General features: G+C 35.5%; 1 protein-coding gene across 2 annotated transcripts in view; it reads left to right on the top strand.

Annotated features, from left to right (window-relative positions):
- Nucleotides 1-1,970: 1,970 nt before the first annotated feature.
- Nucleotides 1,971-23,443, top strand: part of LOC138700019 (aminopeptidase N-like) — a 172,575-nt gene continuing 151,102 nt past the window's right edge. The window contains exons 1-2 of one of the 2 annotated variants that reach the window (XM_069826305.1): nt 2,009-2,090; nt 18,468-18,516. The gene's annotated coding sequence lies outside the window, so the exon portion shown is untranslated. Of the gene's footprint in view, nt 2,091-18,467; nt 18,517-23,443 lie in introns of both variants that reach the window. The other variant, XM_069826306.1, reaches the window with a different exon arrangement.

Raw genomic sequence — 23,443 nt, 5'->3', positions numbered from 1 at the left:
CGCAAAAGTGACGTTACACAGAGGCAGAGATAAAATATAAGATCTGTACGATGTAATGTGAAGAACGCAAAACTTGTATTAACTTAATAACGACTGAAAAATAGTGAAGCACAACCAATAATAATGAAATAAATACAGTTTCCATAATGTGACTTCGTTTCTACGTCCGTCATTACGCTAGCCAGTAGTGACAAACAGCATCACTAAGCAAAAATCACCATACTTTGAAAATTCTGCACAGATTCGTATATGCAAGGTTTAACAAAAGCCTAAACTAATCTAAACGTATCTGCCACAGATCCGTGTATGCAAGGTATAACTAACCTAACCTAACCTAACCTGTCACAGATTCGTGTATGCAAGGCATAGCGTGATTGTACACTAGCGTGAAACTTCTGTAATGTGACCAAAATTATGTTGGTGTGATTGGTACGACAGTTGAATGTACACAAGCGGAGTAGGAAGGGAACTATACTAGTTTTTTTTTTAAAGATGGGACATGACAGTTAAGCGGCCGAGCTTGGAACTACAGTGCTATGTTGCCAATTTGGACTACCACACTGCCAGCTGATGGAAGTTAGCAATTGACGTTAAGATGGCTGGCGTTAAAGCATTCATTGACAATTGATGCTAAGGTAAAAAAAAAAAAAAAAACAATACAAAAATCGACAGAGAATCAAAGACGAAACGTTCCAATATTAACATTGTGTGCACAATAAATGTTGCCAAGAGAGCTATTAAGCACTCGTCACTTGGGAACGGAAGTTTGACAACTCAACCGTCGTTACCATAGCAACAGACCTACCAAGCTATGTGACATTCAGTTTTTTTTTTCCGATTGCAACGCTCCTGTCATGTCCCATCTTTAAAAAAAAAAACAAGTATACTTCAGCGCTAGTTTAATCAATATATTTGTAGGAATTAAATTAATATTATGTATTTGTCGCCTTAGATAGCTTAGAAAATCCTAAGTGAAAATTTATTCACTAAGTTAGCATAACTTGTAGGACGATGTTAAATCGATGAACGTTTTCAGCAATGATTTGCCATCTTCAGATCATTGAGATGTGAATGTTACAAGGTTAGAGTACGAACAATGGCAAGGTTAAAATCGGTTAACATATAAAATAGTTAAAATTTATGAAATAATTTGTACTGTAAGCATGCTTGTGTCCTTCAGTCCGGTCGCTTCACTCCACGACATAACCACGCAGCTTCCAACATAATATGTAAGTTCCGCATACAAAAAATTCTTTTCAAATGCATTATTCACTGGTTATAGTTGAACATAATAATTATTTCTCTTTCTTTGATTCCTTTCATTTGAATATTTACGTAGCTTCCAATATAATAAATTAGTTTCGTATATACTAATTTTTTTTTGAAACAGCATTAACTACCGGCTATAGTTAATCACAATAATGATTCCTTTTGTTTGATTCTTTTCGTTTGAATATTTGCAGTTACATATGGCCTGGTTGAACCACACAACATGCAACGATCTTCTTTATGGAAGAATCTGTCACTAACTTTAGTCACAAGAATCAACAAATACTACCATGAAAACAGCTAAAACAATACCAATTGTAATACCATACATTAATATTCTTCATTGTAATAATATTAATATTAATTTAATTCCTATATCTTAGCTTATCGGAATCCATTTAACATGCCTTCAATATATTTGTTCTAAAATGCACTTATTATTATTATTGTTGTTATACGTGTGTATTTGCCTTTTAAATATAGCATTCGCTATTAAAAAATAATAGGCCTAATAATAGTAATAATAATAATAATAACAACAATAATAATAAATCGATCATTGTGAAGCGCATTAATAATTCACTATCTATTGTAGGTCAGGATGCGTATGGAGATTTGAGGCCTTTGACTTGAAAGAAAGCTTTCGATGTAAACTACTCTATCGGAGTGACGACCTTCTCGACGTCTTGGTTCCACTATTACGAGAACCGGTTGAGTACTACATCTGACAACCCGTTGGGACCTCTCGTAGTAACGGGACGCACTGGTCTGTGTGATCTGTGATCAGGTCAGTTGTGTCCATGTTTGACTCGTAACCACAGGTGAGAGACTAATTTCATGTCTAATATATAATTAGAATTACGGAGTTTTAGGAGCCAGGTTGTTAAATATGTACAATATACATTTCTTCGTCGTATAATATACTGTACTTATTTATTTAATTGATTTATTTTTACTGGCAGAATTAAGACCAAGTAGGCCCAGTGAATATATTGTATTTTGAAGTGGACGTTTCGAATCTCTTATAACAGTGTTGAATTCAGTCATTTCTTCCAGAGGAAACAAATGCAGAGATTGAATTGATTGTGAGGTGTCGTGTTTTAATGTGATCGGTGATAATTATGTTACCCGTCACCGTCATGACAACGCTGATAAAATATAAAAGCATATTTTCGAAGCTAATGCCGGTTTTTGCGCATTTATTTATAATTAAGAAGTGGCGGTCAAGCAATAAAAACTTTGTTTTGTGTTTATTTGATTTTTGTTATGTTTATCTGTCTTGTGGTAGAATATGACTGTCCAGGGGCCAGATGTCCGTTACTTCTAAGACTGTGAAGTTACTGTTGCAATGGTTTTTTTGTGTTGTTTCATAGTTGACGTTCGTATCTAGATAGTAGGCCTAGATTTGATAATATTCCACGACGTTAATTCAAATAATTAAGTCTTTTGGTTAACAATCTTGAAGGAGGCAAGACTCAAAGTGCGTGTTATGTGCAGTGGTTGTCAGTGGACGATTTTGAGATTTTCAAAGGGGCTATTGTTGAATTTTGGAGAACTGCGACCTTTCTTCTTAAGACATGACGTATTACTCGATGTGTTTGGCAAACTACGGAATTGTGGAATAAGTGAGATTTCGTAAGGTCAGGGATCAGTGACAGGTTTTGGTTTGGTTTGTTCACATCGGAATGAATGTCATAAGGAGAATAATGTCACATGGCTGCTTTGTCATAGGAGTTTGACGTCACAGCAGAATTTGTGTCCTTTGTGCAGCATTGTTTTATGGCGCATATCGCTTTATTGAAATTTGTAAAGAAACAGATAAATCTATTGAGAGTATTAGATACTTTACAAAATATATCACTCTATTATTTAGCCTATAGAGAAACAGGTAAATCTATTGCCAGTATTAGATATTTTATAAGCTATTCCTGAGGCAGTTCAAAATGCATCTGCAAAATTGTGCCCAAGTGTTCCCAGGTATTGTAAGGTCCTGTTTTCAAAGCAATATTCCTGGTACCTTGCAACAACCCTTTCGACCCGCTTGTCGAGATCCGAGTACTTTTTCTTTTTCTTTTGTAGTGAGCGTCCGCTTTCCAGTCTTCCAATATCGCATATCATTTTTCACAGGTCAATGTTTGAGGTACATATACTCCTTATAAATGAATTTCTTACCCCCTTTCGCTGTAGGTATGAATTTTGTTTCATCTGCCATTTTGAAATTTAATTGCACGTATTTTTAATTTTGTTAACTTGAATTTTGCCTATATTACCATAAAAGCCATTTCTTTTGTTGTTACCATAGAGGCCATTTACTTTTTTGCGTAGGCCTACTACAGAGTGATTTATATAGAACTGACACATTTCTTTCATTAATTGTTTCAAAACGAATTGTGCTAGCGACAACTTATTATACTTAAAATGTAGAGGAATGTTGGGAGATTATTTACCTCTATAGCAAATGTTGAAAATGTCCTCCATCCTGCATAAGGCACAACTCAACACGTCGTTCCATGTTACTGGCCACTCGTTTGAGGACTCTGTTGTCAATAGCTCGAATCTCCTGTGTGATGTGCTTCAGATCGTCCAATGTCTGGGGACGTGTGGCGTAAACACTGCTTTTAAGTAACCCCATAGAAAGAAGTCCGGCGTTGTCAAATCCGGAGATCTCGGTGGCCACAGGTTCCTGGAAATTATTCGGTCGTCAAAGAAACTTGCAATTAGTTCCATGGATTCATTTGATGTATGGCATGTAGCGCCATCTTGCTGAAAATATCCTTCACTCAGCTCTACATCGTCCAATTGCTCAACAAACTCCATGAAAATCAGTCGGTACTCTGCAGTGTTCACAGTCTGGTTAAAAAAAATTGGCCCCGCTATTCTCTGTGCGGATATTGCGCACCAAACTCCGATTTTAACCGGGTGCATAGGTGCTTCATGGATGACATGTGGATTTTCGATGGCCCAATGGCGTGAGTTCTGTGAGTTCACATAACCGGATAAATGGAACCATGCTTCATCTGTGAACCATGTGATGGACAATATGGCAGGATTTTGCACAATGAACGTCTGAAACCAACGACAATAATTCAATCTTTTATCCTTATCTGGCTCCTGTAGCTGATGAACAACCGTAACCCTATATGGCTTTAGGCCTGCACTTTTCGCAGCTCTCTGACACATTGAGTAGGTGTACCCTGTCTCCTGCGACAAACGTCTTAATGATTTTTTGGCTGACTGCTCCAGTCGTGCTCTTACGTCAACAACAACCGTGGGAAGCCTAGATGAACGATGCTTGCCCTTTTCACTCACAAGAGATCCAGTTGTCTCCAATTTGTTTACCAGTCCCAGTATTGTGTTTCTTTTGGGAGGATTGCGAACACCAAATTCTCTCTGGTATGCCCTTTGAGTAGCTGTAATTGAATTCGTAATCCAGCATTACTTCACAAGGAAGAGTCGTTGATTTAATGTGTACTGCATTTTCACGTTGACACAAAATGTCGAAAACAGCTGCCAACAATAGGAATAAATCATAAACATCTGCGCATCTAGTGCTACCAACAATAGGAATAAAACATAAACATCTGCGCATGTAGTGACAAGGAATCGAAACTCCAGAACATTCTGCTTAATTTGGTGCTAAAATTGGGTCAGTGCTGCTAACAATCGGAATAAAACATAAACATCTGCGCATCTAGTGACAAGGAATCGAAACTCCAGAACATGCTGCTTAATTTGGTGCTAAAATTGGGTCATTGAATGAATTTCCAACGGAATAATTAAAGAAAGAAATGTGTCAGTTCTATATATATCACTCTGTATATTGACAATATACAATATACACTGGATACTGCCAATCTAAATATCGTGATATAATGTTCATGTTACATAATTTTAAGTGTGATGTATTGTACCTGTGACAATATTAATATTGTGACATTTTAATACACTGTGCAGTACGTCCTGGTTGCGACAAAAAGTCCGGACACAGTAATGGACTAATAATAATAATAATAATAATAATAATAATAATAATAATAATAATAATAATAATAATAATAATAATAGTATTATTGTTCGGTTTTGGAGCAAAATTTTAGTTGGATATGTTGTGACAAGAAATTAATCTAACGTTCAAAGTAAAGGCCATTAGATTCTGTGGTCCTGAGTCAAATTTCTGCGAGGTTTGATATCTAGCGATTCAATACCATGTTCTTTCGTGAATTTTCTTCCTAAACAATGCTTGTATTCTCATATACCATTACTATACCATATGTCTTCCAGGACGTGATAAACCTTTAATATCTCCTTCTCCATTATTGAAACGCTGGAACCGTCGTTGCGCTACACGTTCACTAACGACACCTTCACCCTCAACTTCACATATTCTTCGAGCCGCTGCAGCAGCTTTATAATCTTGTTTCCAGTAGTGGTTTAGAATGACTCTAGTCTAAAACTTTATCTCCACTTTATATTCTTTGTATTAACTATTGCCGGCTGTTACATGCTTACAAAAACAATAATAACCATAAAGTCATGTAAATAGCATTGCACAATTGAAGAAAATGATTAAAATCTAATGAAACACCAAACTTAAAAGAGACATCACTTACGAGACGATTTAATAATAATAATAATAATAATAATAATAATAATAATAATAATAATAATAATGGAACGTAAACCTCACCTTGAACACGAAAGTTATGCAGTCATCTCTGTCTAGATTACTGTCACTACTGCTCAGCAGAGAGACTGCTGAGGGATGGCATAGGCTTGCTGCTCTGTAAGTTACAGTTCGTAAATGTGTTTAGCATAGACTTACCCCACATTTAGTGTCTTCATTGTCACTTCTTCTTTTCGGCGTACCGATATTGTATTTTATTGTATTGTATTTATTTACATTCCATGGTATTCGTAGTACATCGCTCCACAGCTAGAATATGGAACATGTAAAAAGGATGTTAATAGTAACTTGGAACAAGTGCACAATACCGGAGCGGTGAATTTACTAGGAAATAGAAACGAAATTACACTTTTTTTCTCTTCTCCTTCTACTCTCCTTCTCGTCTCTTTCTCCTCCTCTTCTATCTGTCATATCTTATCATCTATTTTATATATTATATTACTCACAATGTCACCTACTTCACACATTACTTACATTTATATTTAACCTACATTAAACCGATTACAATGCATATTGTATTTTTTAGTTACTTACCTCTTCTAAGGGGGATTCGATCCTCGAACCTCCAACTCGACACACTAGTCTCACTAGTAGCTTCAGTAGCTTAACCACTATGCTACAATGCCAAGTTGAAAGAACGACCTATAAAAAAACTCCAACATAAATGCACCTTCATTAATATAAACTCCACACTAGATGGCATCAACAACGATGTTAATTCAGAGTATTGAAAACAGGGTTTAAGCAGATGTTCCCTTAACACGACAGAGTTAACTAGCATTGAGTGAAATCAACAGTAAACAGTGAGCAGTGAACCGTCAGTGCAGTGCAGTTTTATTACTTCAAAACATCACATCGACAATTCAAAAGTACGAATGAAGACGCGAATTAGATATAAGGTGATCACCAGGGAAAGGATTTATATGTAAATACATATTTACTTATAAAGCTAATATAATTTATATTTTGCATTATCTTTATGTTTCACAATGTGTAGGGTTGAAAAATCCTACTTTTATTTTCCATATTTTTCCATATTTTAGAGTTTAGTACATATTTTCGTTAATTTCCATATATTTTCCATATTTCATATAAAACAGTCCATATTATATTAGGTTTAACAATAAAACAAAACAAAATTCCATTAACTTTTAAAAATACATTTCAACAATAGAGATTTAAACACATGTTCAGTAATCCCTTTAACATCAGAGTTATTTGAAAATTAGCAGTCCTATCAACAATGGGAAAGTAAGTTACAAAACTGTATTAATTTAATTTAAAATTTTTAACAGACTTCAGTTGTGCAGCTCAACAGTTAAATGCCAGTCAGAGTACACATAGGTTCAGTTTTGTAAATCATACTATAAAGACGGTAAATATGCCAAAAGTACGTCATTCAGTCAATTTAAAATCAAAACTAACAAGTTACATTTCAGAATTTAAAGAAGATGGTTTATCAACTGACAATAAAATATTATTTTGTAATTTGTGTCAGTGTGCAGTATCATCTACACAAAAGTTCCTGGTGCAACAACACATTACAACTAGTAAACATCAGGCCAACAAACAACTAAATTCCAAGCAGAGACAATTGTTTTTAACACAACCAACAACATCGAATGTAAGATCTGAGTTTAACATCGACCTGTGCCGTTCTCTCATCTCTGCTGATATTCCTCTCTACAAACTAAAGAATAAGGTCTTCAGGGAATTCCTTGAAAAATATACTCAACATACAATCCCGGATGAGTCAACACTTAGGAAGACGTATGCTCCATCCATCTACGATGAGACAATACAGAAGATAAGAGATGAAATTAAAGATAGTTCAATTTGGGTTTCCATTGATGAGACTCCCGACAAAGAAGGTAGACTTGTTGGTAATGTAGTTATCGGTTTGTTAAGTGAACAATATTCTGAACGAATTCTTTTACATTGTGATGTTCTAGAAAAGTGCAATAACAAAACTATAGTTAAACTGTTCAACGAAGCTATGGGTATCCTGTGGCCAAAGGGTATTATGTACGATAATGTGTTATTCTTTATTAGCGATGCTGCCCCTTATATGGTCAAAGCTGGACAAGCATTATCTGTTGTATATCCTAAATTGACTCATTTTACTTGTGTGGCGCATGCATTTCATCGTGTGGCAGAAGTGGTCAGAGACAATTTCCCTAAAGTAGATTTGTTGATTTCATCAGTGAAAAAAGTATTTCTCAAAGCTCCCAGTAGAGTTAACGTGTTGAAAGAAATGTACCCTGAAATTCCATTGCCACCAAAGCCAATTTTAACTAGATGGGGTACATGGCTAGAAGCAGTTGAATATTATGCCGAACATATAGACTCTATTAACAATGTTCTCCTTGCATTGGACTCTGAAGATGCAGTCTCAATTGATACTGCGAAAACAGTTACCTGTGACATAAGTGTGAAGAATGACTTAGCTCACATTCAGCATACATTTTCATGCATCATAAAAACGCTCAAAAGTCTCCAAAATAGGCACCTTTCACTATCTGAAAGTTTTGAAATTATAAATAGTACTGTGGAACAACTGAATCGTGGTAGAGGTAAAGTTGCAGATGCAGTAAGAGCTAAGGTGGACACTGTACTTTCAAAAAACCCTGGATATGAAGAACTACAAAAGGTTGTTGCTGTGATGAGTGGTGAATCAACAGTGAAGATTAACTTGGACTTATCCCCAGCAGACATTGTGAAATTGAATTATGTACCAGTTACTTCTTGTGACGTCGAACGCTCTTTTAGTCAGTATAAATCTATCCTCAGAGACAATAGAAGAAGATTCACTGTTCAGCACTTGAAAGAAATGTTTGTAACCTATTGTTATGGTAACAGACAATAAAAATTGTGTTTTGTTGAAACTACATTGGAAGATAAGGTACGTCCATTATATTTTTTGTTTAGTTTGATTAAAATGTACCAATATTTAACGTACATAGTCATTTTTTTATAATTTTAAGTCCATATTTAATTCCATATTTTGGTAAAAATCCATATTTAATTCCATATTTTGGTAAAAATAACTACATATATATTTACATATTTCATATATTTTTAGTCCATATAAATCCGTTCCCTGGTGATCACTAAAATTACATATTATCCACCACTAAAATTACACACACACACACACACATATATATGTATATATATATATAAGGTGATCACTAAAATTACATATTATCCACCACTAAAATTACACACACACACACACATATATGTATATATATATATATATATATATATATATATATATATATGTGTGTCAATGTTTTCTCTACCCGCAAAGACCATATTCATTGCATTTACGAAACAGCGGTGGCAAGCCCCCGCTGCCCCCAAGATACCTTCGCCATAATCCTTGTATATTATTCCAACATAATGCATAACAAACATAGATAAAAGTCTCAGAGTTAACAGTAATGCCTACGAGATGTAAGTAGTTCAAAAGTGGCATATGTGAACAACTGGCGTCTTATACGCAATTACCACACTCCCGCTCCGGTATCGTGCACTTAAGTCAGTCTTAATTATTATTACAGTCTAGTTGAAATATGTACAGAAGAGTTTTACAATATAGTAGTACATGGCTGAGAAACAGCCGCTCTCAGAGAGCTTAGCTTCTCCCCTTACCTTAGTTGCTGTTATGCAGACTGCTCTATTTACAATACGAGTTTCTCACTCATGTACTAGTAAAACACAAGGGGACAAGGGGTTAGTACTGGTACTTAAAACAAGACAAAAATATTCATGCATATTTTGAATGTCATAAATTCACCTACAGAATAGAAGGTTTGAGAAATCAGGTACTTCTTTAATTTGCCCCTAAATAATCTTATGTTTCGATTTTGATTTTTTATATCCATAAGAAGATTATCAAAAATTTTTGCTGCCATTTATCGCACGGTAGACTTGCCGATGGAGTATGAAAGTCAGTGTTTGAAGAGCATTTGAAGAGTGGAAATAGCAAAGGTTCTACGTGCCGTTCAGAACATTTCAGTAAAAACTTTCCCAGTTTTGTTGTGTTTATTTTTCAAACTATTTCGAATGTAGCTGTGAAGAATACGTATCCATCTTATATGTAAACGTAATGTATGAATAATTTCTAGTTATTGTAATATATAACACGCAGTGGAACATAGGTTAAGGGTGTTTGAGAATAAGGTGCTTAGGAAAATATTTGGGGCTAAGCGGGATGAAGTTACAGGAGAATGGAGAAAGTTACACAACACAGAACTGCATGCATTGTATTCTTCACCTGACATAATTAGGAACTTAAAATCCAGACGTTTGAGATGGGCAGGGCATGTAGCACGTATGGACGAATCCAGAAATGCATATAGAGTGTTAGTTGGGAGACCGGAGGGAAAAAGACCTTTAGGGAGGCCGAGACGTAGATGGGAGGATAATATTAAAATGGATTTGAGGGAGGTGGGGTATGATGATAGAGACTGGATTAATCTTGCACAGGATAGGGACCGATGGCGGGCTTATGTGAGGGCGGCAATGAACCTTCGGGTTCCTTAAAACCATTTGTAAGTAAGTAAGTATATAACACACAGTATACATTATAGAAAGTGCCAAGTCCCTTATAGCTTTCACTAATAGTGTTCCAAGTACCACATTTCTTAAAGAGACATTACAACATCCAAACAAAAGGGGTGATAGTATATAGTCAGATAAACTCAAAAACATTAAAATATCGTAATGTAGTTCATGATGACGTTGAGATGCTTAAATGTCTGCAAAGTTCTTTGCGCTCAATGTTGTCACGTTAAGGAGACCTGCTTTTTTGCACTGCGTAGCATTGGTTTTAGGAGAATGTGGACTAAACTGTCTCCTACATTAGATTTGTGTTTTCCTTTCTTCATAATGTTTATTACTTTCCATTCCTTTAGATTACTAATTCATTTTCTTGGTACAAAGCTTCCAGAGAACTCTCTGAATACACGAATAATGCTCAGTTTCGAAATCTCATGTATTTTGGTACTAATCACGGAGTCTGTGGCATATTTCAGGCCAAGGAAAGCATATACCTCCATCTCCATGACCTAGAAAAGTTTCAAAAGTCGAACAGTTGTCACAACGTGACGCAAATATCTGGGAATGTATGACTTGCAGACCCTCTTTCTCTTCTCAATTACACGAAACTCACGGTTACAACTCATACAGCAGTGACCGCTCACAATAAACTTCTGTGATATCTCATAAAAGTGGCCATAATATACCAAAAACATGCAGTATAACAAATACTTTATAATTACACGATTTTTGTTTTGATCTGCGCAATTATCGGAGCATAGTACCATTGTTCGAATATGCAACATGCATGCCTGAATTGTAACAATTCCGTTGTCTACTATAAAACATGTTGCTTTGGAAAAGGTTTGGAACCAGTAATACCTGGCGAGGCGCATGGAACACTGCAAAGGCATCCGGATATAGAACATTCGCCATTTTAGGAACTATTTGTAAAGATCTTAGGCTCATGTTTGTTTGCGACGGGGAATGAAATACAATGAGTCAGGAAAGGAAAATTCCAAACAATGGCACTTAGAACCTTTGCCATTTCTACTCTTCATTTACACTATGAACTGTTGAATTAGTTACAAAGTTCTTATTATTACATACGAGGAAGTTTATTAGTTCAAAAATATACAGACAAGCCATGGGCATGATCCTACACGATCCCCTAGATTTGCCACCTACTATTATTATAATTACTTTTTTGTAGTAGGAATATATTGTTATTATATATAAATCCCACAAGGGTAGCTGCCCTTCAGTAAGGGTTGCCAAAAGACACAGCATACTAAACAAATAAAATAAAAATAAACATTTGTGTAATGATTTTTATTTTCAAATAGAAGCTACCCTTGGTAAAGTACGTTTATTCAATAATTATTAGTAATCAGATAGAATATAAAGAAATTTAGATGTACAGGTGATTACGTAAAATCTGAACAGATTACTATTATGATTACAAATTGCTTCACTATACTGACATAAGATTTACAAATATAAATACGGAGTAAAATAAGAAGAAGAAAAAGAAATTAATATGTATAATAAAATCGAAATAAAATATACCTTAAGAGCGTAAATGATTATTTAAAATTTTATATGACTTTTCAAAACTATCGTGACAATATCATCTATTAAAGATTTAGGTAAACCAAATTGTTTCCTAAACGTATTAAAGAATTTTGGAATTAAACCACGGACCCCGATAAAAAGACAAATCACGTCTATGTGTTTAAGATGGTATTTTTCTATAGAATTTCCCCAGAATATTATTCCAAAACTTATTATCGGGTGGAAGTTTATAAAGTATATTGTTTTTTAAGCTATTGATATTTACTAGCTCTTGCACAGATCTAATAGCAAAACTTGCTGAATTTACAGGGTGATCCGTTTGGTTATGAATAAAATAAAAACAGTGTAAAACATTTGCTACTGAACTTTATATTTGTTGACACTTTGTGCATACAACACTGAAAGATGGGAGATTCCTCAGAGCTCAACATGACCCCTATTGCGCACCCTGCACAACTCATAACGGTGATGTAATTCAGCCCATGTCCGTTGTAACATAATAGGGGCGATTTTTGTAAAGCTTAAGTAAATTTTACTCTCAGAACATCAATGTTCCTGGGTTTCTGTGAATAGACAATGTTCCTGGGTTTCTGTGAATAGACAATGTCTTTAACAAAACCTTACACGAAGAAGTCAGGAAGGGTTAGATTGGAGAGTTTGGGGGCCAAGCCAAGAGATAACTGCTTTTCGCCTGCGACCTCCTGCATGTTTTTTAACACAGAACCTGTTCCTACAAATTTTCGATACCACAACATTATGGAATCTTATTTAGGTACATTACGCATACCATACTCAAGTCGAAATTCCCTTTTGAACTTTTTTAACACTCTCAAATTTAGCATACCAAAGAACACATTTTGTCCGCTGTTGATTTGTAGTAGCCATTTTAATCATCTACGATTTTCATTTGTCCTTTCAGATTATGTATTGTTGATTGTCGTATATGGAAACTCCCATCTTTTAATCATAATATAACCAGGAAGAAATTTTTCGTACTATCATAATAGCTTTACAATAATAAATTAATATTATCCATAGCCAAACGCATGAGACTGTAGTTTGGGGGTATTTCCTTTAATATGATTTATCTTCACAGTTCTCTAAACATCTTCAGTAGGATAATAGCATGGATTGAAAGTTGGAAGACGGAACAAGCTATGCACACTTGAGCCAATCTAGGTCCCTTGTACTATTTCTGTTTGGACGAGAACAGACAGACAAGTTCTGTCTGCAGCCCCCTATCAGGTAGCGATAAATTTGCGACACGGGTCTCTCAAAATTACTTCTTTCTCGGAAGAAACCCTGATAAGGACTTTATTACACTTTAAAATATATCGCCATTGGTCGGGCTTGAATCCGCGAACCTTAATCCAGTGGCTAGTGTGCTTACTGCAGTGACGACGACCCCAAAATGATACAAGTGACTAGCAGGTTTGGAGTGCACAGTCGTACCGATTAATCAGGAGATCCCCTGCGGAGTCGGCAAGACGCGGTGCCTTCGATTTCCTCTTGAATACTGTCGCAGTCAGAACAGTGTAAAATTCATCCGTATATTGCAGACTCCATTACAGTTTAACCCAATGTAGTTAATTGTTATTGGTTTCAATTTATAATCCAACCATAGAGTAACATATTTACATAATGCAGGAGTCAAGAATAAAAGGAATGAGAAAGTCTTGTCTCTATTTCTCCTCATCCTCTTATCTATTCTCTCTGGTTTTCCTCCGTCTCATCCTTCTCCATTTTCTCTCTTTCTTCGTCTCCTCTGTTATCTTTTTTCCTCTTTACATCTCTTAACATCTCCTTCCCTTTCTTATACTTCACTATATCTTTCTGCTTTCCCCTTCCTTCTTGAACCGTTTTTCTTTCTTTTTCTTTTCCTCCATTATTCTTTTTCTCCATTTCTTTTTTTCAACATGGTTGAAGGCAGTATTTTCTTTCATGCTCCACAATTCCTTTCATTGCGTCTCTTTTAATTTATATTCTAGCGCTCCAAATACATTGGGTCTACTATTTTATTGTACAGGCTTGCAGAACTGGGCGACAATTGTGGCATTGCGTCACTCATCGAAAACGTCACTCATCCCTTCCCTCTACCTCCGCGTCATTGACTTGGTAGGGGAGGGGATTTGTATTCAGTGTCTGTGTTATGTGATTGCGTACGGGGCACAGTGACGTCATTCAACGCCAATGGACTGTGGACGGGGAACCAACGCTTTCCCCATGCTTTCCACTCCTCTCTCGCCAGTTCTGTATCCCTGCTATGGTACTTACATGACTTAAATGAGACAGCAAGTATTCCTTGCAGTTTGGAATGAGTATTGATTAGAAAAGTACAGGTTTTATGTTAGGTAAAAGCCCGGTTTTTGATATGACTTTTTTTAATGAGTACAAATTGAGTTTTAATAAGCTTACACAATGTTCTTTGTTGTGCAGATCACTACTAAATGGTCAACATCGTTTGTCAACAAAATAATGAAACTTTAAGAATTAAAGTGTGTTTTTAAATAATTTGCCGAACAAATCACAGCATTATCCAAAACCGGGCATGGGTGCCTAAAATTACTCACAACTCCTTAAATTTTAATTTTATATAAAATAGTTTTATACAAAAGCTGTTGATGATAACCATACAATATGATACCAATATTCTAAAGAAGTTATTCCGGCATACAGGTGTGACAGTAAACTTTAAGCACCCTTTATTCAAATTTACATATTCCGATTCTCCATCAAATTTTACGTATCAATGTAGAGATATTTTACCCATTCACCCATTTCACGTTTTGTAATTATTTATTAAACCTGTTTCGTGGACTTCTTACTTGAGACAAATAAGTATGTAAAATTATGTTGAATAGGCCATAAAACTAAACAAAACACTATCACTAACCAAACTTAACAGATGCTCAAAATGAGAAGCATTCACAGCCAAACATACCCCACTCTATCGCGAAAACAGTCCATTGTCTTTCTCACAGCTACATGATTGATCTGTTCCATTTCATGTCTAAAATGGACTGTTTTCGTGTTAGAGTGGAATATTGTTTGGCTGTGAATGGTTCTCATTTTGAGTATCTGGTTGTAAAGTTTGATTAGTAATAGTGTTTTATTTAGTTTTATGGCCTATTCAACATGATTTTACATAATATTATTTATCTCAAGTTTTAAGTCCAAAAGAAGTTTAATAAATAGTTAAAAGACATGAAACGGGTGAATTGCTTAAATTTCCACACATTCATACGTAAAATTTAATGGAAATTTATAATATGTAAATTTTAATTTATGGTGTCATTAAAAGAATAATGTTTACTGTCATACCCTATATACAGGGTGTTTAAAAAATACGGGGCATAATTTCAGGTATGTATTTCCCACATGTAGACAATCAAAATAGTTCATTACAACATGTGTCCGGAAATGCTTTATTTCCGAGTTATGGCCTTCATAACATTGAAATTCACCGGAACGTTTTTCTTTCCGCAGGTCGTTGCCGTCAAAGGAGACATTAAGAGGGCACTCTGACAGTTCATTCCGAGGCGAATGTTACATTCAGTGTTGTGTAGGCGTTAGACTGTGCGACATGTATTCAAATCAAGAGCTGGCAGAGATACAGTATACTTCATGTACGGTAAGGCGGACGGCAATGCTGCGCTGGCTCGTCGTTTGTACCAGGAGAGGTACCCACAGCGACAATGTCCAGATCGGAAGACATTTGTACGTCTCCATTACCGTCTGTGCGAGTATGGAAAATTTAACTCTCCTGGTTTGGGAAGGGGACGACCAAGATCTACAACTCCAGAAGTACAGGAGGAGATTCTGGAGGCTGTGAACATGACTCCTTCTATCAGCACACGAAGGGTAGCGTTGCAAGTCAATGTTTCTCATACGACTGTCTGGAGACTGTTGAAAGAGTATCAATTGTATCCTTATCATTTGCAACGTGTACAGGCCCTGTCACCAGCAGATTACCCTGCACGAGTTAGGTTCTGTCAGTGGTTCTTGCAGCAGTGTGGTGTAAATCCGAACTTTCCTGCCTTAGTATTATTTACAGATGAAACACAGTTCACACGAGATGGCATAACACATTTCCACAATCAGCATTTATGGGCGTATGAAAACCCACGTGCAACTGTTCCATCTCATCACCAGGTGCGGTTCTCCCTCAACATGTGGACCGGTATCATTGGTAATCGATTAGCTAGTTGGACCCCATGTACTTGTAAACAGACTTACGGGGCAGGCGTACACAAACTTCCTGAAAAACACCATACCTCATGTTTTAGAAGACACTCCACTGATCAATCGTCAACACATTCACTTCTTGCATGATGGCGCTCCTGCACACTTCAGTCGTACGGCTCGCCGGTACTTGGATCGAAGGTTTCCTGATCGATGGATAGGTAGAGGTGGCCCAATTGCTTGGCCTCCACGCTCACCTGATCTGAACCCTTTCGATTTATACTTGTGGGGCCATTTAAAATCATTGGTTTATTCGTCTCCGGTGCCTGATTTGGAATCCCTTCGGAATCGAATTGTGGCATGTTCTGAGGACATACGCAATACTCCTGGAGTTTGGGATCGTGTTCGCAGGTCAATGAGACATCGAGGCAGCAGGAGGTGGACATTTTGAACATCTTCTGTAATGACAACGACCTGCGGAAAGAAAAACGTTCCGGTGAATTTCAATGTTGTGAAGGCCATAACTCGGAAATGAAGCATTTTCGGACACATGTTGTAATGAACTATTTTGATTGTCTAAATGTGGGAAATGCATACCTGAAATTATTCCCCGTATTTTTTAAACACCCTGTATATATTTTTTCGGATACTGGTATCACATTGTATTATATATCCCCAACAGTTTTTGTATAAAACTTTTTTTCTGTAAAATTATAATTCAACAAGTTATAGGCTAAGTAATATTCCATAGATTTTGAACATTCTGTAACTGGAACTTAGTAAAATTAGATGGCCCAAATTTTGTTTTTGGGTCTGTACAAATCAATACTAAGAGACGTTGTTTTGCAGTATGACCTACACATTGTTTTGAAAACAAACGTTAAGAATGTAGCTAACTAATTTTCATGGCAACCTTTTCAATTAGCTACGTATTTCATTTTTGAACATTTTCCGATCACGTTTGAGGGTTCCTAACTAAAAAAAATTAAAACGAGTAGAAGACACATACCAATTTATTGTATTAGCTCTTTAACTATAAAATACCATTTACACATAAAAATGAAAACTGTTATTTTAATATTTTATTTATTTTTATGTGTCAATGTTATTCTTTACTTAAATAGCTAATGCAATAGGCCTAAATTGGTCTACTTTTTCTACTCATTTTAAAGTGTTTTTTTATTAGAAACCCTCAAACGTGTTTGAAAAATGATCGAAAGTGAAATCCGTGAGTACTTGAAAAGGTTGCCATGAAAATTAATTAGCAACACTCTTAAAGTTTGTTTTCAAAGCAGTGTGTAGGCTTTACTGCTAGACACTGTTTATTAGCATTGATTTGTACTAGCTAAAAATTTATGCTCTTATATGCATATAACTGTATGTGTAGTGTGTCCCAGAAACGCCATCCACGCTATTCGAATAGGCAACCAAATTCGCTTAATCAACAATGGGTAAAGAGGCAGGTTTAACGAATTTTAGTACTAAAAAAAACAAACTTTCTTCTTCTTCTTCTTCTTCTTCTTCTTCTTCTTCTGCCTTTCCAAGGATTGGGGTTTATCTCGTTCCTCGCCAAAGACATTTATTCTTGAAACTGGTCTTTCCATCTGGTTCTCGGCCGTCCTATATCTCGTCTTCCATTTGGTTTATAAAAGAAAGCTTGCTGTGGTAGTCTGTCAGGGGACATTCGGTTGACATGCTCTTGCCAGTTCTTTTGGTACTGAATTGCCTCTTGCACTATGCTACTTCTTATACCCAGTGCCGTTCTTATGTCTGCACTTCTCACTCTGTCTCTTAGAGATACTCCTAATAGCCGTCTCATAAATCTCCTTTCTGAGCTTTCAATTTTATTTTTGTCTTTTTTCCTCATTATCCAGGTTTCACTGCTATAAAGTAACATCGGTTTCGATACTATATTATGAAATCTGAGTTTGACCTCCTTCCTCATTGAATTTCCTAAGTATCTGTTAATACATCCATTTATTGAATTATATTTTATTACATTGTTGTCAAGATCTTGGTTCAAATTATATATGGATAGGTAGCATCCCAGGTATTTAAAAGTATTCATCTGTTCTATTAACTGATCTTTTATAACGATTTTAGCTCTTCTGTTGTATTTTCCTTCCATAGCCATTACTTTGGTTTTATTGATAGATATTTTCATATTAAAGGTTTCCAAAACTTTATTTAGTTTTGTTACATTCTCTTGCAGATCATTTTCAGATTCGGCGAACAAAACCTGGTCGTCAGCAAATAGTAAGGTATTTATTGATTTATTTAATCTTAATTTAATACTTTTAGGGTGTCAAGTTTGCCATTCCTGAATAATTATATATATATATATATATATATATATATATATATATATATATATATATATATATATCGAAAAATATTGGGGATAGGTCACAACCCTGTCTGAGACCTTGATTAACTTTAAAAGGAGACCCCTTGTTTATTATTATCTGGGTGTTATCATATAATGATTTGATGGCATTGATCATATTGTAAGGAACGTCATAATACTGTAGTATTTCCCATAGTTCCTGTCTATCTACTCGATCATATGCTTTCTCATAGTCTAAGAATAGGATAAAAAGTGGTAGATTAAATTCTCTTCTTTTTTCCTTCAGTTGCTTTATGACAAAAACTGCATCCATACATGATCTGCCTTTCCTAAACCCACATTGTTCCTCTTGTAGGAAGTTTTCCGTCAATGGTTGTAGTTTGAATTTTATTATCGATGTATAAATTTTGTATGCTGAGCTTAGTAGCGATATACCTCTATAGTTCGAGCAATCTATTCTATTTCCTTTCTTGTGTATATTAATTACATTTGCTATCTTCCACCCTTCTGGTATTTTGCCACTCCTCCAGATATCGTTTAGTAATTGTATGAATCTTTTTTTCCAAGTTAAACTGACATATTTTATTAATTCAGTATTTATATTATCTATGCCCGGAGCTTTTCTGTTTTTTGCTTTTTTCAAGACTTTTTCTAAATCTGTCACCTTGATTGCATTATATTCTTCTATTATGTCTGTATTCGTCTCATAAGTCTTATCTTCCTGTATTAATAAACTTTTGTAGTGCTTTTCCCATTCGTCTGTACTTATGACATCAATTTTAGCTTTATCTTTCACATCCTCTCTCAAAGTACGGAATATCTTGAAGCCAAATCTTTGTGCTCCTCTTAAATCATATTCTAGTCTTTTGACAAACTGTTCCCAACTTTCTTTATTAGCTTGCCTTGATAATTTACGAACTATTGCTCTTTGTTTTTTGTATGATATATGATCTTCTATTTTCTTTTCATTAATCCATTTAAGATAGAGCTCTTTCTTCTTATTAATAGCTTCTTTCAATGTATCGTTCCATAATTTCAACCGTTTAGGTTTTCGTCTCATTTGTACTCCTAATACTTCATTAGCTACTTTAGTTACAATTGATGACAGCGTTGTCCAGTCTTGTTGTATATCACCTGTTCTTCCTCTTATTAGTTTATCTATTCTAGTCTTGTATAAATTTCTTATTCCAGATTGCTCCAATAGTTGTATCTTGAAAGGTAATTTCTCAGTCTTTTGTTTGTCGTTTTTCTTTTTCCAATATTTCTTTGGTAATTTAATCTTCGAAACAACTAAGAAATGGTCTGTATCAGCTTCAGCTCCTCTAAATACTCTTGTACCTTGGAAGTATGTCCTTATTTTTCTGTTTGCAATAATGTAATCAATTATTGATCTTCTTCCTCGTTCAGACCAAGTAAATTTATGAATATTTTTGTGTGGATAGAAAGTATTGGTAATTCTTAGATCGTTGAAGGTGCAAAATTCTATCAGTTTTTGGCCTTTATCATTTTTTGTGTCTTCTCCATGTGATCCTATAACGTCCGTTATTGTTGAGTTCCCCACTCTTGCATTTAAGTCACCTAGAATTATCATGTAGTCATTTTTCCCCGTTTTATCTATGTTATCTTGTAGTTCTTTATAGAGAGAAAACAAACCTTAATTAAAATTAAGTTTCGTCATCCCTGATACCGTTTTCAAATCCATCCAACATTACACGTGAACCATGCGAGTATACTACAGTATAACTTGAAATGGATGGCGTTTCTGGGACACGGTGTATATTATTTGGTTTACTCGTTATGTATAAAAATCCTAGCAATATACGAGTAATATAAAATTTTCGGCCGTACTATCACGTCTTCCGATCATTTTATATTATCAAATTCTTCCTATTTTATTTATTGAAAATCGATATTTTCAAGAAAATAAATGTTTTTAGCTTCTCCGATGCGTAACTTTTCATTTCTAACATTGTCACATGTTTTCATGTCACTATTGTACAAAATAGAGTATCTCACGAATGAATGGCAACTTCTCTAACACATGCGTTCCGCGGGATTGCATTAGCAATGATTTGCAGGCGCGGAAGAGCAGGCCGGATGGCTAATGTTCTCAATTACAGCACCAAATCCCACACACGAGACCAAGCAGTGACATTACACTCGAGCCTAACGCAAAGTTTTCGCTTCACAACTGCCGACAGTGCTAATTTAGTTGCGTAATTAGGATTAGTTCGGGGTAAAGTCTATTTGAAGTCAATAATTTTATCCTTTTAAGTGCTGGTCCCATTTATATAGCCACTCCGTTTCCAACCGTAATGTTTATTAAAAGCATTCGTTCACCAGCAATGTCTCACGATTGAAGATTTAACTGTCGCGGAGACTTAAAGTTCATGTAGTCCAACGGCTACTTTCTCATTGGGACATTTGGCATATAATTTTATTCGTTGAAACGTGATCAATTGCAGTATTTTCCGGATATTTTATGTAGAACTTGGCTAATTTCGTGACATGGCTAATTTCGTGATATTAAGTTTTTAATTTATCACGAAATTATACCAGCGAAAAATGTAGCTTTGACGGTATAGTATAAATGGAATAAGATGTACTGTAATATAGATTTTGTTCACTGCGCTCTTGCAGTGACGTGAGCGAATTTTTTTTTAAATTACTTAAAGAGTTGTGAGATTTATAGCTTTGAATTTGTGAGGGTATACACCATGCGATTTCCTTTCGTAAATACTGACATTGTATAATTCTTGGTGAAAAATATGTCTATCAATGCATTGATTATGTAACAGAGCCTTATCTTGTGAGGTTATTTTCTTAGCGTTTTTCTCATTCCACGACGCCATTTTTGCCTTTAAATTTGTTATATGCTCTAACAACATTATTTAGTGGAAGAAATATCAAATACATTAAACGTAAAATATTTGTGTGTGTATTCATAGCGTCTGTGATATATTGTATATGTCGAGAATGTTGAAGATGGTAGATAATCAAATGTGGAAAGAAATTCAATATAAATGATATGAAAGAGACGATTGATTGTGTCTTAAACAAATGAAAACGACCCTCGTCTTTTTTTTTTTTGGCAAGTTCGACAAGAACCAGAAGGAACTAAAGCAGCAGTCAATGAGAATGACATTTTCAGCCTCTCAAGTGAGTTAAAAGAAGTAGACAGTGAAACAGCAACATCTTCGGGAGCCAAATAAAGAAGATCTGTGCTAAAAAAAGCCTAATGATAAGCATAATAATTTGTGCCGATCTTGCTCAGGAAATGTCGAGGACGCAAAGCATGGTGAAAGATGCTTCAGCTGAGATCAGTGGTTTCATGAAATATGTTAACCCTTTCAAAATACCGAAAGAACTTTAATTGTTTGGGTTGTAGGTATGAACCTGACTGAAGAATTTAAAATTTGAGTGAATATGCCTAAATATTTTGAATGTAAGGACTATCATGAAAATACCCTTGTATTGACACGAAATTATACCAACCATTCTAGAGTGCTATTTTTTTTTTTGTTTATTTGTATTGCTTGTTTGTAAATATTGTATGAATTTATTTGAGGTAAAAATGCTGACATGTAACTTTCTGAAATCTAAAAATGTACGTACATTAAAAACACTATTTTTTTTTTAATTTAAATCTTCCACCAAAACCTTAGTATCATGAAATTAGCCAAGTCTGCCCCTACATGTGATAGGAGTGATTATGAATAAGACAGAATCATAAAATAACATCAGGAGTAACCGCGAATCCCACATATAAATTTCGGCATTTTCTAAATTAATGCTTTCACAATCGGTTTCTTGCCTTTCGCGTCCCGCTTTGGGAACTTCTGGGCGAGTTTACTCGGCCTTCACTTGCTGAGTGTAAGCACTCTGGTTCCCTTGACTAGAGAGGTTAGCGACATATGCCTCTCGCCACTTTCTCCGCCGTGACAAACATCTTAGGTGACACTGCTCTGCTGTCAAACCGTGTTTCGGGTGATGCTTTGCGAAATCTCTCTCCTTGAATGGTATTTTTATCTAACGTCCATTCTCGGTTTTTCCCCTTAAAAATTATATAATATTCCTTCAATGGAACGGTGATAAGCGTAGTGAGACAAGTGGTCTCACGGTTTGGAGGTCACATAAATTCTTCCCACAGCCTCAAATTGCTTTGCAAGGACGTGCTCTCGCGTCTCTGTAATTGTTTTGCTTCATTTATCCTTATTCAATTTAAGATTAATTAATTGAGATACATTTCAAATCACAGGCTTTGTCCAACAGATAGGCCTATATCTGTAGAAAAGTTTTCTCTATCACGCATTCTTTGAAACGCCTGAAAAATTTCCTTCCTACTAAACTCAAACAAATTCTAGTACAGACTCTTGTAATGCCTCACTTTGACTATTGTGATGTTTTATATAGCGACCTAAGTGCTGAACTTTCTCAAAAACTTCAACGTGTACATAATGTCTGCGTCCGATTTATTTTCAATATCCGCCGACATGATCATATATCGGAATATTTTCTACGGCTCTCCTGGCTCCGCTTGCAAGATAGACGTTTAGTATATTCTCTTTGCCTGCTATATCGAATTATACATGATTCCACACCCAACTACCTTGCCTCTCGGTTTACTCTCCTAGCTTCACATCATAATCGAAATACACGTTCACAGCACAATCTGTTGCTATCAATACCACGTCATCAGACATCTCTATACTCAAGTTCTTTCTCAATAGCCATGGCCCGCTCATGGAATTCGCTGCCGCTGGAAATCAGGGGTAGTCTTAGTCCTCAGTTGTTTAAAATTAGGTTTTTTAGATATATTTTAAATGCAAAGAATTAGTTTT

This window comes from Periplaneta americana, chromosome 5 (assembly GCF_040183065.1).
Source record: "Periplaneta americana isolate PAMFEO1 chromosome 5, P.americana_PAMFEO1_priV1, whole genome shotgun sequence".
Lineage (NCBI taxonomy): Eukaryota > Metazoa > Arthropoda > Insecta > Blattodea > Blattidae > Periplaneta > Periplaneta americana.
This window is presented reverse-complemented; position numbering and strand designations above follow the sequence as displayed.